This window comes from Falco peregrinus, chromosome 12 (assembly GCF_023634155.1).
Source record: "Falco peregrinus isolate bFalPer1 chromosome 12, bFalPer1.pri, whole genome shotgun sequence".
In the NCBI taxonomy this organism is placed as follows: domain Eukaryota; kingdom Metazoa; phylum Chordata; class Aves; order Falconiformes; family Falconidae; genus Falco; species Falco peregrinus.
This window is the reverse complement of record NC_073732.1, coordinates 22,690,230-22,718,180: the sequence shown is the minus strand read 5'-3', so window position 1 is coordinate 22,718,180 and position 27,951 is coordinate 22,690,230. Positions and strand designations below refer to the sequence as shown.

The 27,951-nt window shown below is 37.5% G+C and overlaps 1 protein-coding gene across 5 annotated transcripts in view; it reads left to right on the top strand.

Annotated features, from left to right (window-relative positions):
- Positions 1-27,951, top strand: part of NAALADL2 (N-acetylated alpha-linked acidic dipeptidase like 2) — a 504,178-nt gene that overhangs the window by 17,361 nt on the left and 458,866 nt on the right. For 4 of the 5 annotated variants that reach the window (XM_055817254.1, XM_055817256.1, XM_055817255.1 and 1 more), the window contains exon 2: positions 10,714-10,776. The exons of the other annotated variant lie outside the window; for it this stretch is intronic. The gene's annotated coding sequence lies outside the window, so the exon portion shown is untranslated. The remainder of the gene's footprint in view (positions 1-10,713; positions 10,777-27,951) is intronic. 5 annotated transcript variants of the gene reach the window in all.

Sequence of the window (27,951 nt, the reverse complement as noted above, 5' to 3'; positions counted from 1 at the left end):
GAACATCAGCCAAGTGAGAAAATGAAAAATTATAACCTGCCAAGCATCAGTGGCAGACTGAAATGAAAAAATTGCAAGTTAATAACAATGATGCCTCAGAAAAAATTGCTGGCCAATTTAACATTGCTTTATCCAAGGTCACATCTTGCAACTGATTATTTTTAGTAATTTGCAGATGAGGACTTTCTACCTTTCTTATGGCAAATGAAGATCAGGGAAATGCCAGGTACAGTTTAAAACTCAAGGTTATCAACCTCCTCAGATCAAAAGTAAATCATGTTCCTTGCTTATTTGATCAAGAGTGGGCACACAAATTATTTCCATTGTAGTAATGTGGGATGTTTATGCTATCCTTTATGGCAGTGGTAAAGTCAGTGTAACATGAAAACTCACAGTGGAGTGAGGTTGATGGGAGGGCATTGACAGCACGGGAGACTAAAACTTGGCAGGATTTCTTCTGAGGCAGGCTGTTGCTACTGTTCATGTGATGATTTTTACCTAATAGTCTTAAAAAAGATTAGGTTGCATGTTTTCGAGGTTTCTTAAGGAGAGTGAACCTATTGCAAGCTAGTACACGTGACACGTAAGTGGAGTCCTGTGAAATAACCACAGGAATCCAAAGTGTGAAAATTATTAGTGAACTGTAGCAGCACTTAATTTCCTCCAGCATAATCTACACAATCATCTTAATATTACAGAGTGAACGTTGCTGTAACTTTGCAGAGCGTTGGCGTACTGTCACTTATTTAGAATAGACCGTTCTTCAGCAAGTGGAACATACCATTAGTTTGTGGAAGCTCCCGCCCTAGGCCTGCAGTGTAAAGGGGGAAACCCTTTGTGCTGTTGTTTCAATGTGGTTCTGTGGTCCTCTTAATGAAGGATATATGACAACCTGATATGCTGAGAGTATACAGTGGTTCTAGGGAGATTTTTGTGGTCGAGTGGTTTGAAAATCTTGTCTGTGGGTAATTGTTTTTCAGTCACTCCGTTGTTGCTGTGCAGTAAAGAGTGCAGTGCTTCTGTCTGGCATGGAGAGTGAAGGGCATTTCTTACCTGGAAGATTGGTGGAGTACCCTATTTGTAACTGCCCTGTTTTCTAACCATAGAGGTCTTCCTTGTCATTAAAATAATAAAAATACTTGGAGCAGCTACATTCATGGACTCTCCAAACCCATTGGTTTTTATTTCTGTATATGTGAGCTTTGTAAGCTAGGGCTGTTCTGTGTTGAGATGGCTGATTGTGTTGCTGGAGTGCTTTTCAGGAACGAGAGGATTAACTTCCAAAAGGTGTTCCTGGCAATGGTTAGTGATCACCATGGTCAGAAGCCTGGGTTGAAGTCAGCCTCTAGAACCAAATCTGCTGGGCATTTGCTCAGTAGGAACAGGACCTGAATTCCCAGCTGTATTTCTCATCTTTTCATGGAATTTCCATATCGGATCATTCATGTCCTGTCTGGGTTCTGAGATCTGACAAGATTGCAGCTTGAACTGTTTAATTTTTCTTGCTGTCATGCAATGCATCATATTGAGTTAGTTCAATAGCCCTAATCTAATGCTTACTGCAGCGAAACTGTGAAAGTATCAATCAATACTTATTTCAGTAAATATAAAACAACATGAAAATTCTTTTGACAACTTCTGTCCATTTCATTGTATCTTTTTTAATTGCAAAACTATCTTGTAAAGTTTCCACACTTCTTTAAACTTTGTAGCTTGTCTACTTTCATATACATCAGGCTGATGCCAGCAGCACTCTCCTCTCCCAAACAAGGTTTCATCTAACGCATTAGGTTAATCTGCTGCATTCCTGCAGCAGAAGGAAGCCAAATCTTTCCTGACGTATCTAGGCAGTTGTGGCAGCCAGACCTCTGGACCTAGAAGCAAAAATTTCAGGAATATGAGACTTCAAACTTGATGTTTTGTTGCCTTGTTGTTTTTTGTCCTCAAAAGTAGTTTTCCTTTAGGATATTTGCAATGCAAGCAAAGCAAAGAAGCTTTAGTATTGCCAGTCTCTAGCATCACTCGGTCTTATCATCTAGTGTTATGTGATGTCTAATATCCAGTCTCTGACAGGGTGTGTGCTGTCCCAGGCGAGGTAGAGCAGCAGTTGTTGGGTTATGCTCATGTGCAAAGTGAATCTCTTCACTGAACTATGGAATACCTTTCCTATTTATACTAAGGCTGCTTTCTGTTTACCCAAAGGAGTGTGTATCTGTGTGTAATATTTCTAAGTATACGTGCTGTCATATATACACCCTTTCTATCATTTATATGGCAGTATAGAGGAGTCTTGGTGGAGATTAAATTCCTCCCCTTTTTCTGTAAAATGTACCTTTAGTCAAATTTCTAGAGTAATAGTTTTCTTTTAATATTGGGGAATACTAAGAGATAAACATACCAGGTGAGAAGATAAGTATCTGTACACAGCTAGGTATGAGTTTTTCTTCACACCTTCCAGGACAGAACTGGACTGGTTTTCCCTTTCTTCTGTTCATGGTGGCAGTGTTCTAGGTGCTTTGTTCTACATCCTCTCCGTGGGAATGAAATGACAGGGCACAACTTTCTTGTGCTTACTTATATACGACTGTATGGAGGTGCAGTATTTTGTGGATGGAGGAGATAGCATCCATAGTTTATGATTTGCAGTAGTAAAATTGCAGTTCTTTGCCAGATGGGGTGGTGGGGGGTGGTGGTGGTGGTTGTTGTTCTCAAAATCAGGCCATTTTTGGTGGTTGAGAAAAGTGAGCTTGACGCCTTTTGCTTTTCAGTAAGCTTAATGCTTTTGCGCTGTTTTCAGTCAGATGCTGATAATAAGCTTTAGAAGGGAACTTTTGTGCAATGATTCATTTAGCAATGTAATTGCGTGTAGCAGAAGTGGACTTGACCAAGAGAAAGGTAAGGTTAAAGCACGTATTTAGACTTTGAAGGTTTGTTTTTTTTTTTAAGAGCTAGTCAGAGTAGATTAAGGCTACTGAACACACATTAACACTTTAAAGTAGAATCACAAAGCTGCACTCTTGTCCTACAAAAACGTTCTAGAACATTTTACGTGTCTTAATGATCACTTATTTTAAATCTTATCTTATGGCAGATATTTCTGTATGGGGTTTCTTGACTTGTAGTTGTGAGAGAGATCCAAATTGTTCAGTTTAATTGATCCCTCTGACCTGAAATATAAATACTTGCAGACCATTGGTTTTTGTTTTCTTTTCTTTTGAAAGCACTGTTTTAAGGTAACTCACCCTGTGATCGTACTTCTATAGGTATTTTTCTGGTAGACCTGTTACTTTCAAAGGCAGATAGTGAAGTGGTGGGAGAGATTTAAAACAGTTTTCCTTTTTTAAGCTTGTGTGCTGATTATTAAAGTGTGTGAAAGGAGTTCCGTGACCCATTACAAAATAATTCTTTTGCCAACAGAATACACAATACATTCTGATGACACTTATAATTGCAGTACTTCCAGAACAATTACCCTCTTAGTTCATTTTCATATTGTTGGAAATCATATTTGCATGTTATATTTAATTGAAAACGGCATGTTTTGCTCTATGCACATCTGGAAATACTCATTGGGTTTAATTTGAGAGCAAATGTGTATTTACTTTGCAGGTAAGCAAACATTTAGCTAGCCTGACAGGAGAATGTATTTTAACATCAATTGCATGTGATACTACATCCCTATACAGCTGCGCATGTCCAAGTTGTAGTCAGTCCAAGTAGTGGTGGATACTGAATGCTTAAGTGTTTATTCAACATATCAGATTCCAATGGTTATGAAGTTTTGAATTGTTCCAGAAGCCAGTTTGTGGTCAGGTGTTAGCCTTTGCCCTCTGATTAATTTGCTGATGTTGCCTCTCTTCCAGTTACATTATACACTTTTGTACCAGGTGAGGTTCTAGCTCAGTACTTCCATGGAAAAAGGGAACAGATCTCATAACTTCGAACAGTTTCCCTTTACTTAGCTTTTGCCACTCTTCACCCTGAGCTATGATAGAAACTTCTCCTTTGGCAAAGAGGCGATTGAACTTTTCATATGTAACTGAAGAACCTGGTTAATGAATGGCCAAAAACTGGTGTAGGATGGACATCTCTGTAGAGGATGCAGAATAAAGATAATAAGGTGGTCCAGTGGCATAGAATGAGAAGACAGATTCATAAGTAAAAATAACACCCCCCCCAAAAAAAAAAAAAAAAAAAAAAGTTAACATTGATGTCTGGGTGGGTGTGATTTTGCCTTTGTTAAAGGAAGCTTGTAAGTTAAAACTGGAATAAACACAACTTTTCCCTGTGGTAGACTTGGGCATTCTAGAAAGTCTTTTGAATAGAGTTCATCTTGTATTTTGATATCAAATTACTCTGATTAAAATAATTTTTTTGTGTGTGGTTTCTGGATCTGTAGAAGAAGCCTGGGTCTAATATGAGCATTTTCTTGATGTGATGTCTACACATTTTGTTACACAACAGAAGAGGAATGGGCTGAGGTCATTCTCCTATTGGATGGGAAGGAGCTACCTAAAGCATGTGTCAACACTGAATTTTTTGGCATTTTCCTTATGCCGGTAATGTTATTGAGGTTATTTTTTTTTAAACTTAAATTCACAGCTAAAAATACTGTCCAGAGTGTGAAACAATTGTTAAATTAGCAGTTATTAATATGTAGAACTTCTAAGTCGAAATCAGGCTGGGTGTGGAACAATTCTTAGCGCATGAAAATCAGTATTAGCATCTGACCTCTGTTTTTTTCCCATTATGTTGTCTTCTGAAAGCCTTCTACTTAACAGCTCTGTAAAATAGTTTATATTTCAGTTAGCTCCAGGTACGCATTCTGTACTATTCTGAAGCCTTCTCCTGCGCCTTGTCATCAGACAGAGAAAATGCTGCCCTGTCCTAGCACTGTATGAGGCTACCCCAGTCTAACTTGTGATACAGGCAACATGAGTGAAGGTTTTCTTGTATGAGCAGAACTGGGACTGGAGTGAAACTCCAGTTTGTACATCTGCTGGGTCGTCACCAGATAGTAACTTGTTTGGATTGTTACCAAGCTGGGTGGCAATCATTCAGCATGTAGATGATAGTGAACTAGACAGTCTTCCTAAGATGTTGATCTCCATCTTTTTAGAGACCAAATTTTAAGAAAGCAGTGTTTCTTCCAGCAACACATACTGGGTTTTTTTTGGTTTTGGTTTTTTTGGTGTCTTCAAGATAATAATGTGTGTGACCTTGGTTTATAAGGAAAAAAAAATACAAGTTCAAATTCCATGGCATAAAAGTACATCTGAAAAGTTAAATAAAAATCCTTTCCTACAGATTAAGACTGCTGCCTTTCTCCTCCCTTTTAAACGTTTAAACACACTCTTTACGTGATGCTTAAGCTTTCAAGCCAAAGTTACGAGGTGCTTTAGCCAGGCTTGAATCTGAGAATGAGACCCAAACCAGGACAATAACAAAATGACACAAAGATTGACTTCCCTGTGCTTGCTGGATGAAGTGAAAACTGCTGAAATATAAATCCTATATCCTGGGATTTCACTGCCTGCTGGAACTAATCTCATTAACTTAAAACCACCTGAGGCTTAAGAGAGAGATATACACTGCCGTGAGAAATTGTATTTATCTCATCCTAGGGGGAAATCCTTTCCCTCCCCCAGCTTACCTTACTTCTGACTTTGTCATTCTTGAACTACCAGGTCATTTCTTCCCCATGGGAAAGTTGTCATAGCACATAGCAATGCAGTTACTGTATCTGAAGTTCACTGCTATATGAATGCTGAGATCACTGTTCACTGTTCAAGGTTGTTTCTTCTTAAATAACTTCCTAAAGAAAACAAAGATTGGAAAAATATGTTAGCAGTTTACTTAAATAACTTTCCTGCAGAGTTACAGGAAAACATTCCAGAATGAAAGACATGGCATAAGGAAAACAGTTTATTGAAAACATTTAGGTGTTTATTACCATTGTAAATCAAATACTGAGTTTTCTTTAACTAGTACAGCTTTAAGAGTTTGGTTGCTTCTCATAACAGGTAATTGGATGCAGAAATGTAAAATGCAAGGTTGCAGTTTTAAGTCCAATCAGTGCTGCCAATGAGAGCTGTTGTAGTTGTGTGGTTCATTGTCCATTTGGATTGAGACTAGATCCCAAATCTGTATTCAATATTAAATCCAACCAATAGAAATAGTCCCTTTGACATGGAAGGATTTTGGGTGAGGCCTTATCTGATAGTCTTGTTGGACTTTGCAGCAAAGCAAAATGGCCTTGTTCAAGTGTCTTGTAATGTTTCTCTTCTTACGAAAAAATAAATCAATTTTGAGTTATTCATTAAACAGCTCAAACAGAAGAATATTCAGAAGAAAATAATATTAACGCTGAGTTAGCTCACAAAAACTAAAGTCCTGATCTCTGAGCCAGTATTCAGAAAGTCTTATGCAGCGAAAGCTCTTTGTGGTGAGCCTGGTCCTTGTCATGCTGCTTCCAGAAGGCAGCCAGGAGTACGCTTGTATTGTGGAGGTGGAAATTACTTGCAGTGAAATGAAGGTGCCAGTTTCTGTGACAGAGTGACTGCTTAGCAAAACTATGTGTGATTTCTGCAAAAGCCAGTTCAGCTCAAAAGATGGTTTGTAGATTTGAATGACAAGTCTGTCAGAGTTCAGTGCTGATCGTGGCTTATTAGCCCTAAGTCACTGATTTGATGACCAGCCATTCAAAATGTCTTGTATTGCTAGCTTGGTTATAGGGACAACAATAAACACAGTTGCAATTGCAGACCAATTAAAGTAATAAAAAAATAGAATATAAGGCCCTGCTTCTGTTTCATCCTCATGGTACGAGTGGAGAGCAGGATAGAAAGTTGCTTTGCAACACCCTTATTCGTCAGTATGGAGGACAAGATGAGGAAAAGGTTTGTATTTTCAGAATGTCCTACTTCCTTGTTGCCACAGGCAGAAGCCATGTGTGCAGCAGACCATTTGACTGGTAGAACTGGTACACTGTATCGTGTATTTCTGCCATGAAAGTCGTAGAGTCTGGACATCAGCAGTCTCATTGCGGGCCATGTGAAGGTGTGCAGAGGGTATCTCCCTGTTCTTGAAAACAAGACGGGTTTACACATTTCCAGCACCCAGAGAAGCCTATTCATCTCCTAATTTACCAGCAAAGCCACCCTGTTTCAGGGAGGCTGATCGGGCTATAGATTAGCCTAAATTCGACTGAGCCATTATGATGGTAAAATTCAGTGCCTCACGTTAGAGGGAGGGTGTTTTAGACATGAATAGTGATCAGTGAGTTTATGAAGAACAGACAGGATAAAGTTTGGATTGGGAGGGTAGGTGGGCAGTAGGATGGTTAACTAGGGGGTTTTGGTTTGGAAGGGTGTTATTTCTATTTGCATATTGGACCTACAATTAATACTTGTTTTAGCAGCTTCTAGTAACAGATGGATATGAACTATAATGTACTTAATATTTCCAGCAGTGTTATTGATAGGTCAGGTCAATTTGTGGTGCAGATAATCAGGAGTGTAGTGCTCATGTGTTGTGATTTGTTCAGAAGCCTGAGTTCCTTGATAAATGGTACAGCAGTTTATTGGGTGAACTTTTATTTTATATGCAAGGCAATAACGTTTTGAAGTTAAGGTTGAGAAGCTAAAAGCAAAATGCAGTGAGCACTCCAGTGTTTTAGTGGACTTTGCTGTTTGCTGCTATTTAAGTGTCTTTGCACATTCAGGTGATCTAGTCTCTGGATGTGGATGCCCCATTAAAGATATTTATGGCACTACAATGAAATGCATATAAGCAAATAGTTAAGTTCATTCATGTGTCTGGATAAGAAGTCCATGTAATTTACCTGACCTATATAGTGCTAATTATGTCTTCTTGTGATCTTGTCTAGGTGTAAGTAAATTTGGCGAAGTATTTTTGTCTAATGTTATTGAATAATGAATAAATCAGTGAAGGTAGCAACACAATATCCATAATAATTTATCAGAAGAACGACTATAGTGGTTTATGCTTGCTGAACTTCGGTGTACATTCCTTTTCAGTCCTTCATAAAAAAGTACAGCATATTCTAGTTTTTGTGATGGACGGGCTGTTAATTCTTAGTATAGCTAAGGAGTAGGAACCTGACACCTTGTATGATTTATGTGTTTTCTTTGTAAGCTTGTTTCTGTTTTGTAACCTTTAAAATGTGGGTTTTATGAGTAGTATCATTAAAATTTTTACTCCCTCTAGTATGTGATGTTAGTCATTATTGCTGTGCTGTGCCTCCATATCACTTGCCTGGATTATAAAATGGCCTTCCTTGGAGCCAAATAGTAATTTTTTTCCTTTCTAGAGTAAATGCATGTTGTATTCATTATTTTTTGTTGGTGCTCCCATACTGGAGCAGAGGTCAGAATCTGGCCTTTTCTGCTTTCCATCCAAGTGTGAAAGGTGGCTAGGAGTAGCTATGTGTTTCTAGGAACGAAATATGAAGGGGTTTTTAACTTAAGAGGTTTGATATCAATCAGAGGAAATTGCCAGAGAATTTGTTTTGAAGTGTACTCTATTTCAGACTGACATATTCAGTAGGTGATTTAATGTTGGGCTAGGCTTTGTTACACTAATTTTAAAATGTTTCAGTGAAGAGTGAATCTTCAGTTAGAGCAAATAAAAGCTAATACTGAAAGTGAATCACAGTCCATATTTCTATTGATTGAGACTTTAAAAAAGATCTTATACACGAGGAAGGATTTTGCAAAAGACTTAAAAGTTACACTTTTAGTTTGCATCCTCAAATTAAAGGTGCCAAAAATATTTCTTCTAGACAGCTCTTCCATACTCTAAAAAGTTGTGGGCTTTTTTGAAGCAAATGAATCAAATGGAAAGTGGAAGTTTTGCTTGAGCGGTGGATTACTGCCTGGTTCTCTGAAGGATGTCAAGGAAACTGCTCTGTAACTCATGAAGATGACCCATCTCTCTCTTCTTTTGTGTTTTTCAAGAAATGGAAGATCTTTACTCACAGTTTATGTAGACAAATCATCTAGCAGGTTGTTGTATAAATGAATTCATTGCTAACTCCCCAAACATGATTTAGCCATATTTCATATAGAGGTGATATGGAATTGTTTTCTGAAACAGACCAAGCAGTATTATTGCAGATGTTTAGTTTTTTCAACTCAAACTTGTTTACTTAGAATAATGGAATTGTTTATGTTGGAAAAGACCTTTAAGATTATTGAGGTTAACTGTTAACCTAACACTGCCAAGTCCAGCACTAAAACCATGTCCCTCAGTGCCACATCTACATGTCCTTTTAAATACCTCCAGGGGTGGTGACTCGACTACTTCCCTGGGCAGCCTGTTCCGATGATCAACAATCCTTTCAGTGAAGAAATTTTTCCTAGTACCAAATCTAAACCACCCCTGGCACAACTTGAGGCCATTTCCTCTTGTCCTGTTGCTCATTACTTGGGAGACACAACCACCTGCCTACAACCTCCTTTCAAGCAGTTGTAGAGACAGAGATCTCCCTTGAGCTTCCTTTTCTCCAGGCTAAACAACCCCGGTTCCCTCAGACACTCCTCATTAAGACTTGTTCTGTAGACCCTTCACCAGCTTTGCTGCCCAGAAGAACTAGGATTGCAGCAAAAGAGCTAGGATTCAAGCTCTTCCTAGCATGCCAATAAGAGGTTGTATTTTTTTTTTTCTTTACAAAAGACTTACGGTTGTAATAACATATGTTTTACTGATGTTAACAGAGAATAAAATACTAATTTCAGTGCAGCCTGAGGCTACTGTGATACATTCAGTACTGTCATCTAATTCCATTGAAAGTTATGTGACATAGTACTAGAAAACAAGTCTGAACAACAAAAGAAGTGTTATTGCTGGAAAACTTGAGAATGAAATATCTCAGATTGGAGGTATGTCAGAGTAAGCACACTCAGGCATTAGATCCTCAAGCCAGTGGCCTCTTCCTGAAATATTTGGTATCATGCTGCACTTTGTTACAGCTGTTAAAATTCTATCTGCTTCTGTTCCCAGAATGATCATTCTCTCAAGTATTTGCAAGGCAAGTTTCCTGTCATGTTACAAATTTCCCTATTTATTTTTGCAATAAAGAAAATTGAGTATCGGAGGTTCCTGCACTGAACACTTCTAGTAGCATCATTCCTAGAGTGGAAGGGGTGTTCCCTGGGCTTGCACACTTTTGTAATAGCAACTAAGATCTATTTTGAGAGTCTTGTCCTTCCCTCACCACACACACTGCAACTAGACTTTGATTAAAGTAACACTATCAAGTTGAAGTTTAATTTGCTTTATGCTACTTGTACGTATTTAAAATTGTGAGCGGGATCCATACTTAAATGTCGGTGAGACAGCGAAGAAGGTAGAAAGAAGAGCTGTGATGCTGATTAGATGAGGCGGAGTAGAGTTTTTCATAGGGTTAATGCTTTCCAAATTGGAGGATATAAGATTGAAAGTGAAGGGCATACTCCTTGTTGAGGGAAAGTGGTAGAGTGGTCCTAATGCAGAATCTCATTAAAGCAACTGTCAGGATTCCTCTATTTTGCCATCACCTCCCCTATTCTATAAGAGTCAACTGTCGTTTTGAGTGAGCATACTGCGAAAGAGGCATTTACAAATAAATGAAAAATGTCACAATTGATTTTGCTCCTTTCAGAGTACTCTGTGTCAGCTTTGTCACAAACCCTTTGTTATTCTCTTTTCCAGATCTCTTGGGTGGACATTGGAAATAACTTTGGATGGTTCTGGGGTTCTTTCTGTTAACCCGGGGTAAGCTCCCTGGATTATGACTTTTTATTAACGTTTGTGCAACAGTTAAATAATATTGACTTTTCAGTGCTTATAAAGGATGAAATACTATAAATTCTTACCAATTACCTGATGAATATATATTAAAGCTTCATAATACAGTCCACAATTGAAAATGCTACTAATGTAACAGATTTATTTATTAGTTTCTTCTATAGAAGTATTTGCGAATTACAGTAATTACTTTGCAGATGTGGCTAGTACTGCTGCATGCAACATAAAATACACATAGTTCTGTGTTTTTATTTATTTCTAAAGAATATGTACCTCTGAGTTGGTAGTGTTCTTTTTTTTTTTTCAATATTTATAATTTCTCATTCTCTTTCAATGTGTGTTATGTGGCTGTTATAGTGCATATTGGTGCTTGTAAACATATTGAAAGGTAAGCTGTTTTTGTTACATATTTGCTGGCTGGTAAGTGTACCTAATGGGCAATATCAGTAAACCCCTTTTAATGCAAAAGTGTTAGCATAAGAATGAATATCTTCTGGAATTTCATTACAAGAAATACTTGAGATAGTTTAGATACAGCAAAGTGTCTAAACTGCTATCACTTCTAATAAAACAATGTCATAGTTGTATTCTCTTTGAACTTCAGTTTTGTGATAGCAATCCAAAAAAATGTGGAAGAAAGTTCATTAATGTTTAGAAATTCCCATGATCCTTTAAATAGGTGTTTAAAGGTTTTTAATAACAGACTCAGTGCTACCTTTAAGAGTAATTTTTGTCCTTTTTGCATTTTCTGTAATGTCCAAGATGTGTAGCCTGCAAACAGTAGTAGGATGAGAGTCTGCCACTTTCTGCAAACTTCAAAAAATCAGTTCATACTGTATAGAAAGAATTGCTTTGTGGCGTTTTGTGTGAGCATTTCTTAAGGGACTCTCCAACAACAATTTACATACATTTTGCCATCTGGCAAACAGCGCAGAGTCTTTATTTCGGTGCGAGTTATTTTTCATCATAGAATATTTTTTAAAGTTCTGCATTTTTCCACTATTGCAATCAACAGATTTTGAAAAACAGAAGAACTGTAGGAAATCCAGGAAGGAATTGGCTTCTTTAAGGGAAAACAAGAACAGATTATGGTGTCACCTACCCTATATACAGATTTCTGTTCCTCTTTCATCTGGGGTTGTAACGTAGCCTGATTATCTCTACTTCTAACACAGCAGAAATTTCTTTGCATTAGTATATGCATATTTGTCAGCTGTTTGAGCATTTTTAATGTGTTACATACACAGCCAGCTTTTACAGTTCTGATATACCTTTGGCTTAATTAAAATGAAAGGTGTTGAATTTTAAAATGAGTATCTAAAATAACTGTTAACTTTCCTGAAAGTGTATAGCTTTTATTTTTGTTCTTTTAACTAGAAATCAAAACTTGCTCACTGAGGCTACCAAAGAACACAATTTGTACTTTGGACACTTTTGTTTATAGATTAGTACAAATTTTGGGACAAAGCTCTCTAAGGCAATCTCTAATACTGTGTTATCAGCAGTGAGCTGCCCAACCTTGCTTTTTTTTTTTTTTTTTTTTCTGTTTGCATTAGAAGAAAATTGTAGATGTGAATCTAGTATGAAGACAAAAAATGAGGTCTGGCAGTGTGAAAACTAATGACATTGTTTCAATGAATAGGCCAGACAGTTTAAGGCTGGTGTAATTAATTATTATTGTTATTGTAAACAGGGAAGGAAGGAAGGAAGGAAGGAAAAGTTAGATGAAAATGAAGTTGAACTCAGCATTATCAGTTCTACTCATTCCCCAAACTGGACCCCCATTTGACTTTAACAATAGAGTAAATTGTTTTGAGGTAAATCAAAGTGGAAGTCTGTAGCGTTTCAGATCTAAATGGGGCACATACTTATGAGTAAAACAGTGCTGCAAAGGGAGGTGTAGAACTGTTCCATAATGCCTTGAAACAATAGCAATATATTGGCTAAATATGACTTGGCAGGTTTGTAGAAGCTCAGACTTTTCAATCACCAGATCTCTGCATGTAAACATGATATTTAGTTTCATCATGCTACTTATGTTGATTTGTCCCAGCTTCTTCTGTGGAGCTGGGCATACTGTGATGCATAGTTATGCATATGTAAATCTTTGTGCACCAGCTGATTGCGTATATGAGAATTACTTACATATATTAATCTGAATCATAAGATTACTCTCAAATGTGGGATGTCCCTATGAGCAGTGGATGAAATGTACTGATTAACAAAATTACCGTGACTTAGAATATAACTTTAGTGGGAGATTGTCCAAGATCTCCATTCATCAAATAGCAAACACAGATTAATAAAAAAACCCAAACTCACGTGAATGCCACCACTGCTTATTTAGTTCACTAAGGAACTTGCAAGTAGGCAATGAGTCTAGGAAGAGCCAAAGGGATGCACAGAGAGCATTTGGTCCAGTGAGAACCCTTCCTGGAAGTGCACCAAAGACAGTGCTATACTGCTAATACAGATTTCCAGTAAACTTATTTTCAGCCAGGAGCAAGGGAATAGGGAAATGAACTGAGAGCTGTATCTTTCTGTATCAGTTTCTGTTCTTAAACTGTAAATGAATGTGTTAAAAACTACTAAAATTTTGGTTTAACTGATTGTGGTTCCCCCCCTGTAATTAGACTTTGCTATTCATGATGACAGTTTTTTGGCTTCTGAACCCGGAATATTCTTTCAACCCCTTTTCATGAGCAAATGTCTCTTTTTCCTATATAAATTAATAAAGGTGCTGTATGTCTAGGTCGTGGGGACATGCTAGCCTCATATTTCAGGAAGATGAATCACAGACTCTTCCCAGTCCCCAAATACATGACTCTTTATGGCATAAGATAGCTTTTTTGTATATGAAGGAAAAGTAATTGAAAAAGGGGGGGAAGTAAGGGAAGATAACTTTGTTGCCAAGTGGGGAAAGATAAGATTTGGCGGAGTTACCATTCATGAGTTTGTCATGTAACAAAGTTGTTACAATTTCACTTTTAGAAGATGCATTTTAAAATGCTAAGATACTTGCTTATAAAACTCAAGCCGATTTCTAGCACCTTTTCTCACTTGCACCGTGTTATTCCCTGAGTGTCTGTGTTACTCCATTGACTTCAGGGAGATCACTCATGAAATAAAGAAGTTGTTCCTCACCTCTTAGTACCTGAGGCTCTGCTCAATGCTTCTGCTGCTTTTTAGCTGCTATGAAACATTATTACCCAACTGGTTTCCTCTGAACTGTTTTGTGTAGTTGCTTTATAAATAGCAGTGCTTGAGGTGGTGTAATAGAACTCGTAGCAGACAGGACATGTGAAGAAGACATGGCCGTAAGACAAGGCTAACAAAAAATGTGCAGTTTCTCACTGATGTAGCTGAATGAGTTGGTTTTAGGTAATTTGCTATTCAAACAAGAATAATGAGGTAAAATGCATTTTACTCATCTTCGTTGTGGTACGGTGGTTAAGCCTGAACCACTTAATTTTAGGGGGTTGGACGGGGCAAAAGAAATTGCTAATCACTTGCTTAATTGATCATTCTCTCTCGGTTGCCTCTAGCTGTAATGTGTTAATGATGGTCAGACAGATTAACCATCAGAAAATCCCCCAAACTGTGTAGGAAAACACCATGAAGATAGTGAAATAGTTTAATTGCTGCTTAATCAGCACAGCAAAGGCAGGGGAGGACGCTCACATGCTGACCCCTAGGTTCCAAAAGAGTAGTCAGAATACTGACTCGAAATGCATGTAGTGTGATCATCTATGTAATAACATATTTGAGAGTATAGGGAAGTTTCTTTGACTACATTTCCTCAAGTCATTATTTTAGCAAGAACATCTTGGGAATATTTTCAACGCTCAAAAGTGTTAGCAGGACCTAATGCATTTTTAATTTTTCCCCATGAAATTGTAGTATTTATTTAAGCAATAAATAATTATAATTGCAGCTGGGGTATTTTTTGCATTTGCTAGAACAAAATTGTTTGAAATTCCATTCAGAATTGGTTCCCAAGCACTTAATGCTTGTGTATAGATTTGAGTTACTGTTAAGAAAATCAAAGAATTGCTATGGAGTTAATAGTACTGGCTTTATTTGAGAAGCATGTTCTTGAGCTCCTTTGAAAATTATAGTTATAATTTATGACAGCTGAACATAACTCCTATGACTCTCTTGTAACTCTAGAATCAGGTTATGCAAATTTGTCACTGATTCCAGTGGTCTTCACTGAGAGCCAAGGTTTCACACCACATCTTCATATAAAAGAAAGCAAATACAAACTTCTGTCCCCCACCATCTGTTCTAGGAGTATTGCTTTATTTTCCACTGTTTGGGGGAAGAATTTTGCTCAATGTTCTTGAATTAAGTATAGAGACATAATTAAGATTTTTAACATTTGTAAAAACTTGTATGCAGGAGGTAATTGTGACAGCCTGCTATGCCATATTAAAATGACACATAAGCGGAGCAATGATTTCATCAACATAAATATGGTGGTGTTTAAAGTTGATTCTCTCTATAGGGTGCCATAAAGTAATTAGAAGACCATAACATAATCCTTCAGTATTGCATCTTAATTCCTTAGAGGGATGCGTTAAATCTTTTCTGACTGCAATAGTGTACTATTGACCATAGCAATACTATAAAACTGTAAAACAATCTGTAAAACGAAGTACTGTTTTTCTAGACTAGCTTATTTATTTTATAAAAACTCCTGAAATGCTCATACTTCTAGTGATTTTTGCTTGTAGCAAACTGGAAGTGGAAGTATTTGTCTTAAAATTAACAAGTGACATGGAATGCTATGTACTTTGCCTTAAAGAAACTGCATGTAAAATATTTGTCCTCTGTGAGGTTTGAAGACTAGTAGAAAGTCTGTGCCAACATGGGAAGAATCTCTTTTTGTATAGCTGATGATGAGTTTTTGCAGCTAGTATAAATAATACAGGGATAGCTCCATACTGTAAATTTAAAGGATGAGAATTTTGAGCAGTTTTTTTCCCAGCAGTGGATGGAGAGCTGGGTCTGTCTTGTTGACAGTATTACAAGTTAGTCTTGATTTATTTTTTTTTTGATGACCTATACTCTTGGCATGAGTTTGTAATAGTGGATTGTGTTAATTGGAAGGGGAGGGGAAGCTGCCAATGTGCTGCTCTGATGGAGGAAGATCAAAAGTATTATCTAGTGAGTTTGATCAGAAAAGATTCTCCGTGCAAGCCCCTCTGAGGTGAACGTGATCCTCTGCTCATAGCAGGAATTCTGCAACCCAAGAGGACATTATTTTACTGTCTTTTCATTGTACCCATGTAGGACATCTTTCTGATTGCACTGTGAAGTGTATCACACTTCAAAGATTCTTTCCAGCCCACCCAGACCTGTGTGATTCTGCTGTGGTTCAGTGTACTTAGCATTTTAATTAATTTGGGTGTTTGCCCTTCCTTTACTAATGTTTTCATCAGCAGTGGTGGAAGTGAATTGTTAGCAAGGCCCTTGCGTGTCATATCCCCAAATAAGGCTCTCTTCTTGAAGAATAAACTAGACCTCTAGTTCACTGTGCAAAAGGCTTTAGGAATGTGCAACAAAAATTCAGAAGTCTAATTAAGGAAACATTGAATTTAAGCCCAGGTTTGACTACCTTGCTCAGGTGTGTGCTTCCATGGTCTTGTAGGAGGTTACATGCCTTAACATAAAGGGCCTGAATGGCTCCATCCATGCAAATTGGAACTATTGACTCTTCTGCGTGACATTATAATCAACATTTGTTTTTAAGCAAGGTAGCTTAATCACTATTTCTTAATTGACAAATATCTAGAGTAGTGTGCAAGACAAACTTTTAAAACTGCCAAGGTGTATAATCATTATTTCTTACATGAATATTTAAAAAATGAAGAAAACGTGGAAGCTTAAACTGATGCTTCTGACCCTGATCTCGTTAAGGAAAGAGGTGTAATATTTAGCAGCCTCATGGCATTCTTGGTATACTTAGTAATTCTTTAAGACTATGCTGTTTGAAATATAGCACATTTGAGCTCAAAAGTGAGTGTTTCCTGTACATTAAGACCTGTGAAGGAGATAAACTTCTTGGGAGAGTTTTGACATTTTTTTTAATGGAAGTAGAAGGAAGTACAAATACTAGGTTAGAACGATGATTAGAAGTGATCAATACTGATCAATGGTCAGTATATCAAACTGTTGAAGCTTTTTAGTTAAGAGATTCCTTTATTTAATGTATTGTCAACTATGTGGATTTTTTTTTGTTTGGTTAGGTTTGTTTATGGTGTGGGTTTTTTTTTTTTTTAAAAATTAGAAAGTGTATGGCTATATCTGTATGAATAAACCACCCTCATCCTGGTGATGTCAGTGACAAAACTGGTGGATTTCAGCAACACTATGAATCTATCTGCTGGAGATTCAGTTTATATGCATAGATATGGTACTGCTCAAAGCAAAATATTTCACAGTCGTAGTACGAACACTTCCACTGCTCTAAGGCATCTCAATGCATTATGGAAAAGAGCTCATTTCCACTGAGGTAAGTATTTTGCAGTGGTTTTATTTTCACAAAAGCTAAAGCCATAGCCAAGAGATGATGACCCAATTTTTGTGAAAAAAAAAAAAAAAAAAAAAAAAAAAATCACCTGAGCTCCCTTCCCCCAACAAAACACCTGCACAGCAAATAAGTAGTGTCGTAATTAAAGTATGGGGGGTTTCAGCTTCAGCAAGGAGGTTATCCAGTATGTGAGGCTTGCAGAAGGTGGAATTCAAAAGCCTGAGGTTTCAGTGCGTTGTTTGGAAACAGGATTGAGGGACTTGGAACGTAGGCAGGTCCAGCTTTTTGGAAAGCTTTTTGAGGGTTAAGTATTCTTGTTGTTTTCACCTTTGCTTTTCCAAGTCTGCCAGTCTTTTCCATTGAAATCAGTTATGCATGCAGTCTTCCTGAAACACTCTGCGCTGGGAGTTAATGACTTTGTTGCTGCAGACCTTACAGATGTGCTGTGAGTTCACTGAGTAACATTTATTACAAGCTTTGTAGTAGTGGTTACTTTTACAAAGTATGACTTTTTCAGATAAACAAGATCTTTTATCCTAGCTAGTACTATCACTGTTTTAGTCAACAGCTGTATGATGAATATCTTTCAGAAAATGATAGATTGGATTTTGGAAATAAAATGTCATTAGTTCAGTTTACCTAATCTGAAAGAGTTTTATTGGTGCATCACTTTAAAACTTTTCCTTTAAAACATAAGATGGCACTTCTCCACATTTCCCCATTTAAAAAGTGCTGTGCCAATAAAGTGAATGTACTCAGTTTTTTTTTTTTTTTTTTTCCCCTCCCCTTTACAATGGAAGTAATAAACATCTGTTCCTTTTTTGAGCTTCTAAAATGGATTCAGGCCATTTTCTTTGCTTTTCTATGTCTATGCACATGTCTTCATTTGTCCATTATTTCTTGTTCTAACAGAAGGAGAAAAATCTGCCAGGTAGATAACGTGTTAAGACGCAAGTAGAAATAAAGGGAAGGGTGGGGGCAGAACTAAAGTGACTGGCAGAGACAGAGCAGAAGACTGGGTATGTGGCCCTTGGCATTTTAGTTTTGAATAGTTTGGTGGCTCTGCAATGTTTGTAAGAATACATCTACAGTGAGAAATGAAAGTGCTTGTTTTATAGCTTTTATAGTGGTATTAGTTCCTTCAACCAAGTATGGGAAGGCTGCTACTTTTCTTTTTCCTGATGGTTTTTCATTCATGTTTTTCTGATACCTTAGGATCAGCTGAAGCTCGACAAATGCAGTGTTCTTATGACTTGTCTTCAAGCTATACTTCAGATTTTTCTTTCTCCTCCCTTTGCAATAAGAAATATCTGTTCAAATGTTTTTATAGTTTATGATAGGCATTTCAGATACCTACTGCTGAATAAATAAAGCTGCCTTCCCTAGCTTAAGGAGCCTGGGATGTTTTTTCATTTGTTTTTCAAAATCTGTTGCAGTACAGAATGTGGTTGGTTGTCATAGTAAATAAGATGGCCTGGCATTGAAATGAGAACATAATTAAAATTATTTTTACTTTTCTCAGGACTTGGAACAAACTGTTACTTAAACAGTTTCTTAAAGGTATTACACCTAACAAGCTCTCTTGAGAGAGATGGCGGCAAAGCAGCTAAGCTATCAACAAAAATACCGAATGGCTGCATTCCCTGGGGTTTGCTTAAATTTGAAAAGTAGATAGGAACTGTGAAGAAATATAATGCAATCTGGTAAAGAAGCTGCAGCATAACTCCAGTGGCCTCAGACACAGTAATGTACCAGTATAAAAATCTCATATTAACCTGGAGTATAGGTAACAGCATAAAACACTCTAAAGTTGCTTAGCTTACATTTGTCCTTGATGCATCATCTTCAATGTCTTGTGATGTTGAGATCGGTTTATGCTGTAAACTCTGTGGAATGGAAACCAGGTCTGGTGTGGAAAAGACCCTGTAAACCTTCTCTGGGCTGTGTTATATGATGACATGCTAAATGCAAAATGACCACTGAGCCAAAACAGCAGCCAAATGATGTTATGTTCTTGATCTTAATTTTATGGCAGGTTAAGGTTTAGTAAGCCACCGAAGCCATTTGCGGTCTGAAGTTTTCTTTCCCTGCCCACATGAATGCATGTGTTTACATGACAGAACCATAACGCTGTTCATCTACGATTTGAAGCAAGTGGGAGGGGAAGCAGTAATTCTTGGGTGTTTCCAATGTTTCCTATTTTCTTTGGTTTTGTTTTTGTTTTTTTAAATTTGGGATGCTTGTTAATCTTTGAACTATTTGTTTTATTATAAATCTTTCTGAGAATTTGTGGAAGTCTTCCAGTACAGTATTAGGGGTAATGGTTTTGTGGAGTCACAGCCCTTCTTTTTCTACTACTGAAACAGACCGAGATGTAGCAATTCTTTTGTTTGTTGTTTTGAGGAGGAGTTTGATACAGGTTTAATGGTGAAAAGCATGCTTGTATTTGAGGAAATAGGTGTTTTCAGAAAAGTAGTGTTTTACCTGACTATTTTTGCTGACTTTCAGTGGATTCTGGAAGATGATACGCTAAGCAGATAATCTTAACTAAGAAAGAATGCAGCTCTTCATTGAATTATCCAGAGACCACAGTTTGTATTATTACATTCTCAAAAAGTAGCGCAGTGATGCAGTGATTTTGTAGATTTGGACAATAGCTTTGAAGCAGTGGTGGACAAATCTGTTGATTATTGCTGTATGCAGCTGTACATCTCTTACTTAGTGGTACACTCTCTGCTCTGATGGGATGGCAGAGCATCAGGGAGCATTTACTCAGCATCGACAAACCTAGCCTCACCATAATTCTCCTTCAAGGTGGTGGAGGACAGAGGAAATTTGTTTGGGAAGCCATGCTGGCATAGGTTTGTGGTCCTCTGCCTGAGTAGCATGCCAAAGCAGTTGCATGGGAATACAGTGAGCCAATATGACTCTGGCTCCTAGACAGGGCTGGCTTACAGCTGCTTGGCTCAGACCACAGCCTGGAGAGCAGGGTTCTTGCGGCAGCTTGGGTTGTCTTGCCAGTAGTGAGCTAGTGCATGGGTTACCATGTGACTTTTCAGTAAAATCAAAGCTTCCAAGGACCTGAGTTGCAATGGTATCTAGGTGTGCCTAGTAGCATTTTTCAAAATTGCTAACTAACGTGCTTAGATGCTAAACTTCTTTTGAACAACTGATCCTTGTAAACCTTTGGAGCTAGGCAGCAGACTGCTGTAGATGTTTTCAGGAAGTCTCATTGAACATGTGTCTCCATTATTATGCCTTCACACTAATTTGAAAATCTGTGATCAGGTACTTGATGTCTTGTATATTGGACACTCATGAGAACTGTAACTTGCAAAAATAGATCTACATTTTTACATAGTGCCTCTGAAGTGATGAAGCTTTAAGTTCTGATTGCACTGTAGAATTTCTTCAGAAAACTAGTTTTTTAATTATTGTTTTCTGGTATTTATTAGAATCTGATTTTTTTTTTTTTTTTTTAAGTATTAAGGGACATTTTCTTGTACCGTCTAGATTTCTTGATGTTTTCATTGGGACAGAGATGGTCTATTGTGAAAGGGTTTTCAAAACATTACAAAAATTGATCGCATTGTTTTCATTCATATACAGGTGAGTGCAATACATGTAGCAGGGATCTTATTACAATTCCAGCTTGTCAGAAAAGGTGTATCTGCCACTTTGCTTGAAAGACGTCTGTTATTCAGGGGCCCGTGCTGGTTAGGGGTGTTCTGTGTTTGGCTGTACGTGTGCATGTGTGAGAACGGGATGCTGCCAGAGTGCTTTGCTGTGTTAAATATTAAATTAGCAGATATGCTTTTTTAAAATAGTGTGTTACTAGGATTTGCTCAAGAAATTAAAGGCAAAGGGTACAAAACTGTCTTCACAAGGTCTATTACCTCCTTGAAAACAATTTAGTAATTATTTAAGGTGCATCTGTGTCTGCCAGTGTCCAGTTACTATCTGGTAATAATGTTTGTTTAAAAAAACTCCTACAACAAAACAAAAAAAAACAACTTTAATGAATCAGTTTTAGCATCTCAGTAAAATGCAAAGAATGGTGAATATCACTGTAAAATAGTGTTGCACGCAGGTTCCAGCTTTGAATCGTCTGTTTTTTGTAACTATTCAAAACTTAAGCGATGTTGAAGACATTAAGGTGCCTCATTTTTAGTCAAATGCATGAAAGAAATGGCAAGTGAGTGTAACAAGGTGCTCAGGTAACTTAAATTTAAAAATGTTACCTCTCCTGGCAATTGAGATGTGTATATTTAGCAAGAACTCAGGAGCAGACAGTGAGCAGGCATGTCTGTGTTCAATTTCAGCCTTCTTCCTAGTCAGAGCAATAATAATTTGCAAGTTTACAGGGATAATTTTTCTTAAGGCTGTTGGTTCTTCTTGTGTAGTGTCTCATGTTCAAAAAGAAATAAACCAGAATCAGTGGTATCATTAGTTGTTAAATGGGCACAGACTGCTGAAAGAGTGCACTGTTTTTCAGCAAGCCAGGCAGGCATCGTTAGCTAGTAACTCCCAAGCTGCAGCCTAAATCTACAGCTTCTCTGTTGTGAAAGATGGGTGTCGAGGTCTAACCCCAGCTGGGCACTCAGCCCTGCACAGCTGCTCGCTCACTCACTCCCCTCTGGTCAGGATGGGGGAGAGAATGGGAAGAGTAAAAGTGGGAAAACCGGTGGGTTGAGGTGAAGACAGTTTAACTGGTAAAGCAAAAGCCACGCACAGGAGCCGAGCGGAACCAGGCATTCAGTGCCCACTGCCCACCGCGGGCAGGTGTTCAGGGCCACCCCCAGGGGAGCTGGGCTCCATCACGCCCAGCGGTGACTTGGGAAGGCAAAGGCTGTAGCTCCAGATGTCCCCCCCCTTCCTCCCCCAGCTTTGCGTGCTGAGCGTGACATCATACGGTGTGGGAGACCCCCGGGGTCAGCTGGGGGCAGCTGTCCTGACTGGGTCCCCTCCCAATTAATAGTGCCTCCTCCAGCCTTCTGGCCCTGAGAAACTGAAAAGTCCTTGACTTAGCTGTTGCTAAGTAATGTTTGTACTAAAAGCATGAGTGTGTTACCAACATTATTCTCACACCAAATCCAAAACATAGCTTTGCACCAGTTACTATGAAGAAAATTGACTCTATCCCAGGCGAGACCAGGACAATGGCAAATGTGGATCAGATTTCGTATGATGCTTTTTAATTCTTTTTCTCATCGAAGTCATGAAAAGAATTTATCATCTTGCTATTTTGTAAAGAAGAACAGTTCTTGAATTAAGAATAAACCATAAACAACTGCTAGAAATATGGCTGGCTTTATTAAGGAGCATATATATGTATACACAGTGTATTTTTCATGTACCTATAGGCAAAAAAACTTATTTTTGTTTCTGTATAGGTCAGTCAGGAATGATTAATTTAGAAAAGAAATGATCTAATTCCAGTATTACATACTGAAACAATGAGGCTTTGTAGTCAATTGGGTTTGTATGTGAGAGTCCTATGACAATATAATTTTCATGACTGTATTAAAAAGTCATTAATGTGTTTAGTAACTACTCTTCTATGATCCATTAATTCCAATAGATTAAATTAGATATGAATGGAACTTATTCTCTGAAATCTAAAAGACTAACTTTATTTGCAATAAATCTAAGTGTGTAATCCTCCATTTTTAGACTTAAACTATCTTATTTGATAATGTGAGAAAATTGGTGATTGCAATGTCGTAAAAAAATTAGTATCAATAAAATCCAGCATGTGTTTAACAGTAAAGATTTTATTTCAGGAAAAACCCTTTTGTTGGTACTTATATTGCATTAATATGCTGTGTTGCAACAAATCAATATGAATTTCAATGAAATAATCTGCTGCATCCTGCAACAGCAGGGAATTACTATGACTGTAGTTTGAGTCTTTTCTTAATCACAGCATAGTTGGTCACCTCCAATGAGTTCACTTCTAACTTGGATCAGTGTAACCAAAAGTAAAAGCAGGTTCCTAAGCAGGTTCTTTTTGTTAAAGAAATAAATATGCATGTTAATTTTGGTGTCAGTCATGGCATTTAAACTGCAGAGTCTTTCCTTCTCCACCCTTAAACTTGCACATGGGTGAGAGACACAGCGAGACCAACTTTTACCTCTGTTTCAGAGAGGACAGTAAAGCAAAAATTAATAGAAGGTATAGCTGAATGTGTACTGGGCTTGTGCTACTGGCTCTAGTTCTGTTTTATGCTGCTATCTAAATAAGGCTTTAAAATTTTAAATTGATAACCATTTCTGTCTAGGTGTGAGGTTCTGATTTTCTGTTTTGTGCTTAGATGCCTCTTTCTTAGTGTTGTTGGTTCTTTACTTAACAAATTTTTAGACCTGTCTGTACTGTAGCACAGTAGAAAATCAGAAAGAGTTTATGCTACCCTTCACTTGGATTTCCTTTTCACAGGGAGCTCCTCATGAGGGCACAAGCAGAAGTTTCTGATGCATGTTACTTCATTTGTTGCATTTCATTAATCTTAGGGGTTTAAGTTGATGTTACAATTCGTAGAATTGGGTTAATTTACAAATTGAATTCTAAGTTGGCTTTGCGGGTTTTTTTTGTGGGTTTTTTTTCCATGGTTTGAGTGAAGCTTGAAAGAAAGGCATCACAATGGAAGGTGCATGGAAGATATTAGCAGAAAAAGTGAAATTTTGTGTCAAAGCTGTTGTGGCTTTCAAGTTCCATATTAGCAAACAGCAGAGGCAAACTGTTACTCCATAGTATCTCTTGCATCTTAAATATTTCAAATTAAAATATTGTTTTGCATCTTTCCCAAAAATCCAGATAGCAACAGCTACTTGTGGTGATACTAGTGCTGTGAAAATTAACCACCTTAAAGTTCCACTAGTTTAACACAAGGAGTTGCACAATTTATCTGAATAAAGTTATTGCTTTATTTAGTACTGCTTTCCATGACCACCCAGTCCACTTCCAGAAGTCATATTGATTTCTGTGGGAGGTGCAGCTGGTCTGTAGTAACCCTGGTGAGGCGATAGGTACTGTGTTGTAGAAAGATGGCCTGATGTTCAGTGCACTGCACAACTGTAGAAAATAGGGTTTTCTGTAAGCACTGTAGACATGCATGCTGTGTTCAGCCGACTGCATATTTCTGTTTTTACTGGAAGTCTTATTCTGGATGCTTTACTCTAAAAGGTTTCTCTTTTTCTCACAATCAGCACATTCATTTTTCCCCACTATTCTCCCCTGTGTTTCTAATTAATGTTTCAAAATCACTGCCTGTCCTCTGTTCCGAGTAATCTGTTCTTGTTTGCATTCTGGTAGCACACCTCTACTATGAATGCAACACCAATTAATATTATTTTCAGTAGTTAAAAATAAATAGTCTCCATGTATGGGTTTATTCTCAAGCCATAATATATTCACTAGTTGTCATTTGACAGGCCTTGAGTCCTAAGAGCTGGATTAAACGAATATTTTAAACTCTATTTAGGCTGAGTAAGCATATCGGTTAAAAACACAGTGTTTCTTTCCAGCTCTCCGTAGGAGTAAAGAATGAAAAAATGCAAGCAGCAAGTATCTCAAAAGATATCTATTGTTCGTTAAAATGCGCTTCACCTAGTAAAATATTCTTAATCTGCAGATTTCCTGTTTGCTCTTAGATTACCAAATCATATGTAAATATGAATTTCAAAGGCAAAGTTTAATCGTTGAAAAGATTTTGCTGCCTTCTGCTTGCAGGTTTTTTTTCTCTCTTACACTTGATCATCTAAAGTAATTGCAGTAATGAAGTAAGGGATGAGGTAAAAGGAAATCATAGCTGAACGCTTTGAAAAAATAAAAGCTCTGTGACTTAGAACTTGCTTTTGAAATTTTCAGAGCCATCCAGTTTCCTCGAGAAAATGTCTCTTCAGCATACACTCACTCTTATTTTAAAGAAAGCAAAACTATTTATCTTTTCTGAGTAGGAGTAAGATATGACTTAACCAAGAATGCATTGAAATAATCAAGATGCGAAGCAGAGATATTATAGGTAAACATGTTTATGCCTATAACATAGTGAAAAAGAGGAGCATTTTTTTTTCTTTTTTGACAGAAGATACCAGGCTAACAGCAGCAAAATAAAGGATGTATTTTCAGGTGAATTCTTTTGTCCACTTGTCAGACTTCCTTTGAATGTTAACTTAGGTGTTCCTGATCAAGGAAAGACTTTTGGTAATATAAATTATTATCTTGGTTTCCTGCTGTCATGCTTGGTTAGATCATCTCTTACCATGAACATATGGAGATATATGGCAACCTGTCTGAGAACATTTAGTTAGATTATGGCTCAGTAAACATGCAAAAGGAGAGGGATGGCGGGGAGGCCCTCTTCATGAGGGCTGTGAAACAGATAATTGTTCAAAGCTACTGTACTTGGAAGTTAATGAACATAACCATGTAAGTAATTCTCGCTAGGCGAGGTCAGTGTCACCTTGGTCCCTGTTGCCAAGTGCTGACAGACCTTTAAGCATAATACCTTCAGTTTCTCAGCTGTGCAATTGCATGACACAAGTATGGTGTCTGTGGTTTTATTTCAGAACACGCAACTGATTTTATAAGTTAAAATAAAACCAAATTCTTGCACGTGGAATTTTAGAAATGATCAGTGGTGTTTCCTTTGTTTTAGAAAGAACAATGTATTTAAATGTATACTAGAGCTGACCCCTGAAAAAAAGTACTTCACAAAACCCCCATTCATGGAAGATCTTCATGAGACTCTTGAAATTCCAACTTCTTTGATATCTATGTTAAGAAGTTTGCATGAGATCTATTGTTAAACTTGACAAGTAAATTGACAGAATTACTGATCTCTGAGCTGCATTAATACTTGTGAGAACGGGTCTCCCAGTATATCTTTGGTAGTCAGTAGTATTCATCACTTACTGCTTTTGCTGTACATTATTTGTTTGTGGACAAATGAGCTGGCTTTACAGAACTTGTTTGATAGCTGTAAGTGTATCACTGTGTTTTCTTGTGCATAGAATGAAACTTTGGGTCTAATCCTGTCAGATCTGAGGCTGAGTAAGTAATAATTGTCTTTTGAAATAGGATTTATCAAATGCTTGAACCTTAGGATTCAAGTTGGGAATTTGACCTGTGTACTAAATGTATGGAAGAAATTAGTCCACTAGTTTTGTGAATCTGAGGGTCGCAGCTGCAGACAGAGAAATCCAAAACACTAAATTAACCAAATTATGTTATTGCTGTTGATTTAAATATTTAAATCAAGGTTGTATATCACTCTAAAAGGTGTGATCTAGCTCAGCTAGATGCATGTGAGCTCAATGCAGAAATTACCGAGTTAAATTCTTTGCCCTGTGCAGCGTAGGTCAGTCTGGATGATCATGGTTGCCCTCTATGAATGCGGTTTGTCAAAAATGTACATTCAGCTGAATGCATTTGAAGTATGAAACAGGATTTATTAGAAATGAGATGTCAATAGTTTACATGGGTTGGAATGAGCAGGTAATTGTGAATCTCTGCAATTTGACTGGATGGATAAAATGAATGGCTTTAGGTAATTGATGAAAAAATTGCTGGTTTCATGTAAGCTTGAAAGTAATATAGGTTTATCTTCTTAAACAAAAGAAAGAAGTCTTCTCAAACTTTAACACGTCTATGAAGTTGACTTGCAATTATAACTGAGATTTGCAGAACTGGTGGACTGTCTCTTTCCTTCCATGTATATATTTAGTATACAAAACAGAACTCCATGCATACAGTTTCTGTTTGAGCACCATTGTGCTTGAAGAATCTCTTTGCCTGGGGAAGAGAGAGAGAGGGAAGGGACAGGGAAGGGAAGGTTAAGGAATTTGGAAACAGGCTCCCTAATGCATACCACAAAGTCTGAATGTGCCCATGCCTGTGTACACACCTGCACTTTGTTTTATGCACTGTTGCACCTCAGTGGAGTCAAGTGGCAATGAAAGAAAATTTTATATTGGCTGTTTGATTTCTGAAGGTTTCAGATACCTGTGAATTCAAAACATATGTGCTAATCTTTGCGTGTAGTTCAGCGAGCTAAGAAAAACCTGTAGTGCTCAGAAAAAGCATGATTAAATCCTTAGTGATATTAGTGTTACACAAAAAATGCTGAAGTCAAGTAGCAGTGTCTCTATTGTCTTGATCCTGAAAAAATAATTTAACCTAAGTGTAAATGCAAATGTTTTTAAATCAAACGGGCGTTCAGTAATATGCAGTGTATTTGTCTTATTTTCTGGGTACTTTTGCTGTTCCTCTTGGTGGTACTTCCAGGTGGAATGTACTGCTACTCTGGTAGGACATTACCTCCTATCTTCTCACTCAAAATATCCATGAGCAGAACAGTGAGTGGCTTAGGAAAATGTAATTTTGTGCACTGGTTAGTGACTCTGAATAATACATTTAAATCTTGAGTAAGATGTAAGTTTAGATTAAGTTTTAAGAATATTTTAATTCTTTTAATTAGGTGGACAATTCTGCTGTTTGACTTATTCTTACAAACTGCTGGTCTTTGTCCCGATGCTTTCCACATAGCTCTGTGTGGGAAGCAGCTGTCTGTTCAAACAAAAACAAGCTTACAAGGAGTAGTGCCTTG